The 9,296-nt window shown below is 37.8% G+C and overlaps 1 pseudogene; it reads right to left on the bottom strand.

Annotated features, from left to right (window-relative positions):
- Positions 1-3,685: 3,685 nt before the first annotated feature.
- LOC132426410 (U2 spliceosomal RNA) lies at positions 3,686-3,825 on the bottom strand (annotated as a pseudogene).
- Positions 3,826-9,296: the final 5,471 nt, after the last annotated feature.

Raw genomic sequence — 9,296 nt, 5'->3', positions numbered from 1 at the left:
GCTGCTTGTTCAATCTGTCGATCTCTGACTTCTGTGTTGTTTAGATTATTTATATTTAATGTAGCTAGTAGTATGATTGAATTTAAATCTAACATCTTGCTACTGTTTTCCATCAGTTCCTTGTTCTCTTTCCCCTCTTTTACCACTTTCTTTTGGATTTTGTCACATATTTCTGATTTCATTTTATTACTACCATTTGTGTTATTAGTTGCATCTCTTTAATTTTTTTAGTGGTTGCTCTAGGCTTTACAATATCCATCTTTAACTTATCGCAGTTTACCTTCAAGTAAGATTATATTACTTCCTGTATAGTGTAATAATCTTACAGTGCTATGCTTCAAAAAATTTTTTTCTTTTAGAATCAATTTTTAAAAAAAATTTTTATTGGAGTACAGTTGGTTTACAATGTTGTGTTAGTTTCAGGTGTACAGAAAAGTGATTCAGTTATATACATATATATATATATTTTTTTCATTCTTTTTCAGATTCTTTTCTCATATAGGTTATAACAGAATATTGAGTAGAGTTCCCTGTGGTATACAGTAGGTCCTTGTTGGTTATCTGTCTTATATATAGTGGTGTGTGTGTGTTAATACCAAGCTCCTGATTTATGTCTCCCCTCCACATTTCCCCTTTGGTAACTATAAGTTTGTTTTCGATATCTGTAAGTCTGTTTCTGTTTTGTAAATAAGTTCATTTGTATCATTTTTAAAAAAAAATTAGATTTCACATATGAGTGGTATCATCAGGTATTTGTCTTTCTCTGACTTACTACACTTAGTATGATAATCTCCAGGTACATCCATGTTGCTGCAAAAGGCATTATTTCATTCTTATACTTCAAATTCTTTCCTCCCACCTTTGGTAGGATGTTGGTCATACATTTTAATTCTACATGTTATAAAATGCACAATACATCATCATTTTTGCTTTAGATAGTCAGGTTTTTTTCTTTTTTAAAAAGAGCTTACAAATAAGATAAAGTCTCTTTATATTGACCATTTTAAAATTTTTTGGTGCTTTTTATTGATTTGTGTAGGTTTAAAAACTACCACCTAATATCATATATCTTCTTCCTGAAGAATGTTCTTTAACATTTCTTGTGGTTCAGTTCTGCTGGCAGTGAATTATCTCAGCTTTTATTGTCTGAAAGAAGTCTCTATTTTTCTTTCATTTTTGAAATATATTTTCACTGGGTATAAAATTCTGGGTTGACAGGTTGTTTTCTTTTAGTACTTTAAAGACATTGCTTCATTGCTCTGGCTTTGTGTAGTTTCTGATAGTCTGCTATAATTCTTATTTTTGTTCTTCTTTATGTAATGTTTCCTTTTTTCCCTTCTTGCCTTCCGTGTTTTCTTGCTTTTCAGTTTTCAGCAGTTTGTTTATGATATGTCTAAGTGTGTGTGTGGTGTTGGTATTTATCCTGCTTGGGATTCTTGGAGGTTAGCTATCATCATCATTGTTATTATTATCATCATTACTCTGTTCTCTTCCTTCTTCTTTTTTATTTTTTTTGGCCATGTCATGTGGCTTGTGGGAGCTTAGTTCCCCAACCAGGGATGAAACCTGTGCCCCCTGCGGTGGAAGAATGGAGTCCTAACCACTGGACCACTGGAGAATTCCTTTTCTCTTCCTTCTGAGACTAGTTACATATATGTTAGACTGATTCTGTCCCACAGCTCTTGGATGCTCTATTATATTTTTTTCACTCTTTTTTTTCTATTTGTGTTTCAGTTTGTATAATTTCTGTTGGCCTATCTTTATGTTTGCTAAATCTTTCTTTAGTTGTATTGATTCTGCTAACAAGTCAATTAAAAGATTTTTTCATCTCTATTACTTTTTAAAATTTCTAGCATTTCCACTGGACTCTATATTTTCTACTTCTCTGCTAAAATTCCCCCAAATATTCATGCATGTTATAGACCTTTTCCACTCAGTCCTTTAACATATTAATTCTAGTTATTTTGACATCCCTGACTAAGGGCTCCAACATCTGGGTCATCTCTGAGTCTGCTTCTGTTGATTCCCTAATCTCTTGACAATGGGTAGGTTCTTCCCTTGTCTTTCTGTGTGACTCAAATATTTGATTGAATGTCAGACATTATGTATTGAAGAACTGTAGACACTGAGACATGTATAGTCCTTATGTCTGGAAATAGGCATGCTGCTTCTTCAGTCAGGCCATTAGTGTGGGGCACTGGGTCCATCTAGTCACAGGTTGAACTAAACTTGGATTTTGTTGTTGTTGTTGTTATCTTCAGTGTGATACAAGATTGAAATTCAACCAGCAGTGGGTTATGGTTACCTTGTGCTTAGCGTGTGACCTGGCAGTGTTCCTGCTCTACCCGTAGCTTCCAGTAGTCCCTTAACATTTGCACTGAAGAGGAAGTCTCTTTTTTTTCAGTGGAAGACTGTTGTTGATAGTTACTAATGGTAGGCTCCTGGTAGTAGTGGTGGGGACAAAGGGGGTTATCAGTTATCCTGATCCAGCCGTAGTCTTAGGCAAGCCTGTGACCCTGGAACTCAGAGGGTGGAACTTTCTCTGCAATTCTGCCCATATTCCCCCATGGTAGCCAAACTCTGCATTGTATTTATTGTGGTCTTACCCCTTCTCCAGTGGTAGCAGACTTCTAATTTATATCAGTACAGGAATCTGAGCCCAAGAGGTATTCCTGTGCTTTCCCCAGATGCAGGGGGCTTTTATTTCTACCCTTCCTTCAAGCAGTAGATCTTTCATAAAGTTTTGCTGCCCCTAACAAGTGGTAAAAAGCTTTTGCTCCAAAGAAAGAAGGATCTAGGGAAGCAGGCAGTCTTTTATGCGTTTTTCCTCCCGCATCAGTCAATTACCATTGCACATCAGCAGGGACTTTCTCGAGTCTTCTGCCCTATGCTTAGTTTTGACCTAGTAGAAGCCTGCAGAAAAGAACTTGCAAGTGAGTGCAGATTCTCTTTGTGTCAGGGACTCCCAGTTATTCTAAACTGATTCATCAGCCTGTACTGATTTTAAGAATTTATTAAGCAATATTAGCTGATTTCTTCTTATCCACCTTTATGGCAATGACCTCTTCTACTCATGCCCTCTCAAAGGCAAAAGTCCCACTTCTCTGCAGAGGGGATTGTCACTCTGTAGAATTCAATTTACTTGGTTGTCCTGTGACCTCATCTCTCTGGTGAGTTCTAGAAAAGTTATCATTTTACTGATTATACAATTTTTTCTTGTTGTTAGAATGGGAGCAACCTTGTCTAGCAGCTTTTTACATCCTAAGCACAAGCAGAACCCTCTCACCTTTCTTTTTTTTTTTTTTGAGTTTTAGCTCCTTTTATTTACTTTATTTTTTACTTTACTTTTTTTGTTTTTAAAAAACAGCTTTATTGAGATATATTTCACATACTATAAAATTCATCCATTTAAATTATACAATTCATTAGTTTCTAGTATATTCACAGTTGTGCAACCATCACCAAAATCAATTTTATAACATTTTATCATCCCAAAAAGAAGCCCTGGACCACTTAGCAGCCACTCACCATTTCCGCCTAACCCATCCAGCCCCTAGCAACCACTAACCTACTTTCTATCAATGGATTTGCCTCTTCTGGACATTTCACATAAATAAAACCATACAGTACGTGGCTGTCTGTGGCTGGCTTCTTTCACTTAGCATAATGTTTTCAAGGTTCATTCATGGTGTAGCATGTATCAGTACTTCATTCCTTTCTCATAATATATTGTCCTTGGATAGAGGACATATCAGATATTAAACTGATAAGAACAGATACTACTTTTGATCTTAGCCACCCAGTTTTGGTTCTTGCTGAATCAGTTATTACTGCGGTGATTGTAAAAATGGGGATTTTCTACTTACATCATGCCTTTGCATTTAGTAGTTGGCACTTTTTTTTCTGTAGAGTATAACTCCTCCTCCACTTGGGCTTTGTAAAGAATTTTTATCAGTGTCAGTATGACCTTCATGAATCCTTTTTCTTCAACGTGTAATATCCACTTCATTCAGTATTCGTTCTGATGAATGCATGGCCTAGAATACTGCCAGTGGTTGCCCCTTCATGCAGACTCCTACAGCCTTTTGACAGGCCCTCATTAGTTTGGAGCATCATCATACTTTCTGGCATTTCCTTACTTTTCTATAACAAGGTGTCCCAGGCTCATGGAAGTCCTATTTAGGGTCTTCTGTCTCTGCTCATTACACAGTGCCCATTCCTAGGTTCAGATCTTTCCCAATTTCTTCCCTCATCTTCTCTCCTTGCTTTTTCTAGTTTCCCTTGATTCTCCCATTTACTTCATCCATTGTGCTGACATAGTGGGCTTTTATATATATTATAGGCAATCAGAATGCATCATTTATGCCTTTTATGCCAAAGTTTGGTCCAAGCTCTACTCTGCTTCTATCTTACCTCCTACAGTCCATTCTTCTAAAAGCAGCAAGAACAATCTCTTAAAAACATAAATAAGGTATTAGTGACTTTTCTGCTTAAAATCCTCCAGTGACATCCAACTGCACATAGAATAAAAATAAAACTTCATCCTATGGCTACTAAATACTTCTCCGATCTTAACCTCCTACCACTGTCTTGCTTGCTCCCATGCTTTAGCCTTTGTCCATCAACACACTAAGTTTATTGTTACTTCGGACCCCTAGCTCTCCAATTGTCTCTCTCTGGGGTGCTGGTCCTTGGATCGTAGCATCCTCATCATTCCAAGACTTAGGTTGAAGGCCTTTCCTGTTCAACCATCCAAATAAACCTTGTCTGTCTTATTTACTGCCGTGCCCACACGCCCCCCCACCTTGAATGGAACTCGTTATAGTTGGTAAATAAGTATTTGTTGAATCAATCAACAAGTGAATGAATGAATAAATCATATTCAGAATATCAGGTGTGATATGTATAGATTGAGGAAGTTTCTGGTTTTTATTTTGTTTTGTTTTGCTCAATGCTCAGGTATTATCACTACTGTTGTTTTATTATTATTATTTTGTGTGTATGCAAGAATGGAGGGATCAGGGTTACTTCCAGGTTCAAATCCATTTTGAAAACCTTAGGGTTCTGGAAGGCTGTTTTGCAATAGTTAAAGTTTCACTGTTTTTTGTAGATGAAGTTAATTATATTTATGAAGAGTCTGGAGGCTATAACAAGATGAGAGCTCACTCTGAAAGTACCTGGTGAGAGCTTACTCTCTTGTCAGCCATGGGCTTTGAAAGACAGATGGAATGGGAGATACGGTGATAGAAAGGGGCCTTGCTGTGTGGTGCTCATGACTCAAAGGCTACTCTTTCTGCTTGTGAGACCAGTTTTGAAGAGAGGACTGTGTTACTTAATGATACTACTCATACCTCTGAAATGCTTAGAAACATGTCTCTGTTTTAGTTATACTTAACATCGTCCATTTTCTGTGAAACAGGCTCATAGCAGAGAGTTCCCCTGAAATAACACACCACAGGTCCCAAGAAAAATAGTCTATGAGTTGTTCCTGCATAGTTTAATTCAAATCAATACTAAATAGAATTAAGGACTTCCCTGGTGGTCCAGTGGTTAAGACTCCACACTTCCAATGCAGGGGGCCCAGGTTCGATCCCTAGTCAGGGAACTAGATCCCACGTGTGCGCCGAAACTAAGAGTTCACATGCTACAACTAAGGAGCCCACATGCTGCAACTAAGACCTGGTGCAACCAAATAAATAAATTAAAAAAATAATAATAAATAGAATTAAGAATGCTGCATTTTTCAGATGAAAAACAAAATGTATAATGAAGCCTAGAACTCATATGGTGGTGGACACATATGATGGCTAATGAAATAGGAGTCAGATACCCTTTTGTCTTTGTCTCCAAATTCAGTCATTTCCTATCATGTGGACAAATATCTGAGTTTTTAAGTTTGCTTTGGATGTGTAGCTGCCCCTAGAATTTGGTTTGGCATATCATTTTTTTTCGTAGCCTTCCAGTTTCTTAGCTATAGATAAGTCTAGAAATAATGCTTAAAGCTTTTATTACTTCCTCAAATTACAGTGATAAGTAAGAAAAAGAAGTAATTAAAATTTAAAATTCTTTCTGAATTAAAAAACAATGACCGCTATGCAAAATGTCATCACTCTACAGTGTCAATATTTCTGACTCTTCTTACTAATGAGATAATTAAGAAATAACTAGTTACCTGAAAATAAAAAAATTTAAAAACAGTAAAAGTAATTGTCAAATAAAGCTAGCAAAGGCAAAATATAATATAGATGTGTGTGTATATATGCATATACGTGTATACTATATACATATGTAAATATATAAATACATATGTATATATATGTTTTCTCCAAATCCTGTATTCATGACAGAATGCTATTAATCTTGTGGCAAATTGCTCATGGGAATTATTTTAAGAGGCAATTCCTACTCTATTCCCCTAAGTGTCTGAAAAGCCAGAAAGGTTGACTCAGCCAGGGCTGGATGCAAGCATCATCAACCCATCAAATTCACTGTCTAAAATAGTCTGGACAAGTTAAGTAATTTTGGCCTGAGTGCTAATGAGCTAGAGCATCCTCTGCTTGGACCACTCCCTGGTGTTAGGCTTGATGTTTAGAGTGGTCAGAAGTCACAGTGTCCTGCCTCTATGTGATGACAGCCCTGGTGGTCTGCCCTCATGGAGGCCTGAGCCTCGGGTGTCTTTCTAGCAGTGAAGAGGTTTCTCCCCAGTTCCTCCTATTCCTAGGTCGACCCCCTTGGGATATATGCTGTGTATTTGGGAGGCATAGCTAGTGGTCAGGGAGATGTTTTGTTCCTTGCAAACCTACCTGGCCTAATACTGAGGACACAGAAATGGTAATTTAAAAATATAACCTTAGAGATCTAAATCAAATGTGGGTTCCCCCAAAGCACCTCTCTTTCTCCTCAGAGAATCTAACATAATGAAATAAAATTGTCGACACCAGATCTGCAACTTCACCGTTTTATTTTCCTTCTTCTCCGACTTTCTTTTTTAATTTTGTTTTATTTTTTAAATTTATTTTTGGCTGTGTTGGGTCTTCGTTGCTGTGCATGGGCTTTCTCTAGTTGCAGCGAGCGGGGGCTACTTTTTGTTGTGGTGCGTGGGCTTCTCATTGCGGTGGCTTCTCCTGCTGCGGAGCATGGGCTCTAGGCGGGCAGGCTCAGTAGTTGTGGCATGTGGGCTTCAGTAGTTGTGTCTCGCAGGCTCTAGAGGGCAGGCTCAGTAGTTGTGGGGAAGGGGCCTAGTTGCTCCAAGGCATGTGGGATCTTCCCAGACCAGGGCTCGAACCTGTGTCCCCTGCACTGGCAGGTGGATTCTAAACCACTGCACCACCAGGGAAGTCCCTTCTCCAATTTTCTATTTTAAGAATTTTCAATCCCATAGAAAAGTTGAAACAATAGGACAGCACACACTTATTTACCCTGTCTCTAGATTCAAACGTTGATACATTTTGCCAGGCTGGGCCATTTGAAAGTAAGTTTCAGATATCATGACCACAATTCTTCAACATGCACCTCCTGAGAACCATGGACGTTCTTCCGTCATATCATTATCATGCCTAAGACAATTAACAGTAGCTCCATAATATAATCTAATATCTAGTTCATTTTCAAATTTCCTCAGTTGCCACTCCAAATGGCTTTTTTCCTTTTTCTTTTTCTTTTTTTTTTGCGGTACGCGGGCCTCTCACTGTTGTGGCCTCTCCCGTTGCGGAGCTCAGGCTCGGGGCGCGCAGGCTCAGCGGCCATGGCTCACGGGCCCAGCCACTCCGCGGCATGTGGGATCTTCCCGGACCGGGGCACGAACCCGTGTACCCTGCATTGGCAGGCGGACTGTCAACCACTGCGCCACCAGGGAAGCCCCGTCCAAATGGCTTTTATAGGTGGGTGTGTGTGTGTGGGTGTGGGTGTGGGTGTGGGGGTGTGTGTGTGTGTGTGTGTGTGTGGTACGCGGGCCTCTCACTGTTGTGGCCTCTCCCGTTGCGGAGCACAGGCTCCGGACGCGCAGGCCCAGCGGCCATGGCTCACAGGCCCAGCCGCTCCGCGGCATGTGGGATCCTCCCGGACCGGGGCACGAACCCGTGTCCCCTGCATCGGCAGGCGGACTCTGAACCACTGCGCCACCAGGGAAGCCCATTATAGCTGTTTTTAAAAGTATCCAACAAGTTTTATGAATTGAAATTGGTGGTTAGTCTTCAGTTTTTCAAAATTTAGACCAGTACCCTCCCTAAATCCTTTATTACTCATAACATTTATTTTTATAATGGTGCAAAACTGTATCTTTCTGGCAAAAAGATCTGCAGTACCTACATTACTTTTTTAAAGAAATTCATATTTACTCAAATATATATTTACTATACCTTTTAAATCATATTTGTCTTTGTTTATACTTTGTTATTTTATATTCTCATAAGTAGCTTTATAATAGCCTTTAGTTGTTTTATGCTAATGTATTCTTCCCCTATTTCATGACTCATTTAAAACCTTATTTTTCAGGTATTCTCATGTATAGTTGCAGGTAGCATATATTGAAGTCATCTTTTTGGAGGGCAATTTTGAAAGCATCTATCAACATTTAAAATATACATATATAGGGCTTCCCTCGTGGCGCAGTGGTTCTGTTTAAAATGTTTTATATATGCATATATATTTTGCATGTTTAATGGGTACATAGATATGCATTTATGTATGTTATATACATTTGTATATGTATGGGAAAATGACTTGAAGGTAAAAGTAATAGTAAAAGTAATTGTGTATACTGCAGATTAAGTTTTCTTTAAGAAACTTAAAATTTGTTGTTTTAGCTGTGGGTTTTGAAAGATGGGAAAAGGAGAATTCTCTTTTTACTTTGTAAACTTCTTAATATGTTATATTTTGCAACGAGGGTGTATTGCTTTTATAACGAAAAATATAACAAAGGTTTTAAACTTTCATCATATCAAAATAAATTATATCATATGTCAAAATAATTTTCAGAGAATTTAGAGATAAATGTAAAAATCCAATCTTTTAAAAAAAAATAGAGACTTTTTATAAATTTTATACTTCCATGTGTAAACCACTAGCACCTCTAAATAAAAACTCTGCTTATTTATATAGTTTTCAACGTTTGGTTAAGAAGTTTTTCTAATGCAAATTAAGCAATAGTTAGTTTTTAAAAGAATTTCAAAAACAATATGAAAAAGTGCTGATGACTCGTATCATAAGAACATCTTTGCTAATGTTTTAAAAAGTCGAGAAGAAGGAAAGGAGGTTCTTGGCAGATCGTTTTCCATTAGAACATCATAAAGCTGGAA

The sequence above is a fragment of the Delphinus delphis genome, chromosome 5 (genome assembly GCF_949987515.2).
Source record: "Delphinus delphis chromosome 5, mDelDel1.2, whole genome shotgun sequence".
NCBI classification, from domain to species: Eukaryota; Metazoa; Chordata; class Mammalia; order Artiodactyla; family Delphinidae; genus Delphinus; species Delphinus delphis.
Note: the sequence above shows the minus strand (reverse complement) of the source record. Positions and strands in the feature narration are given on the sequence as shown.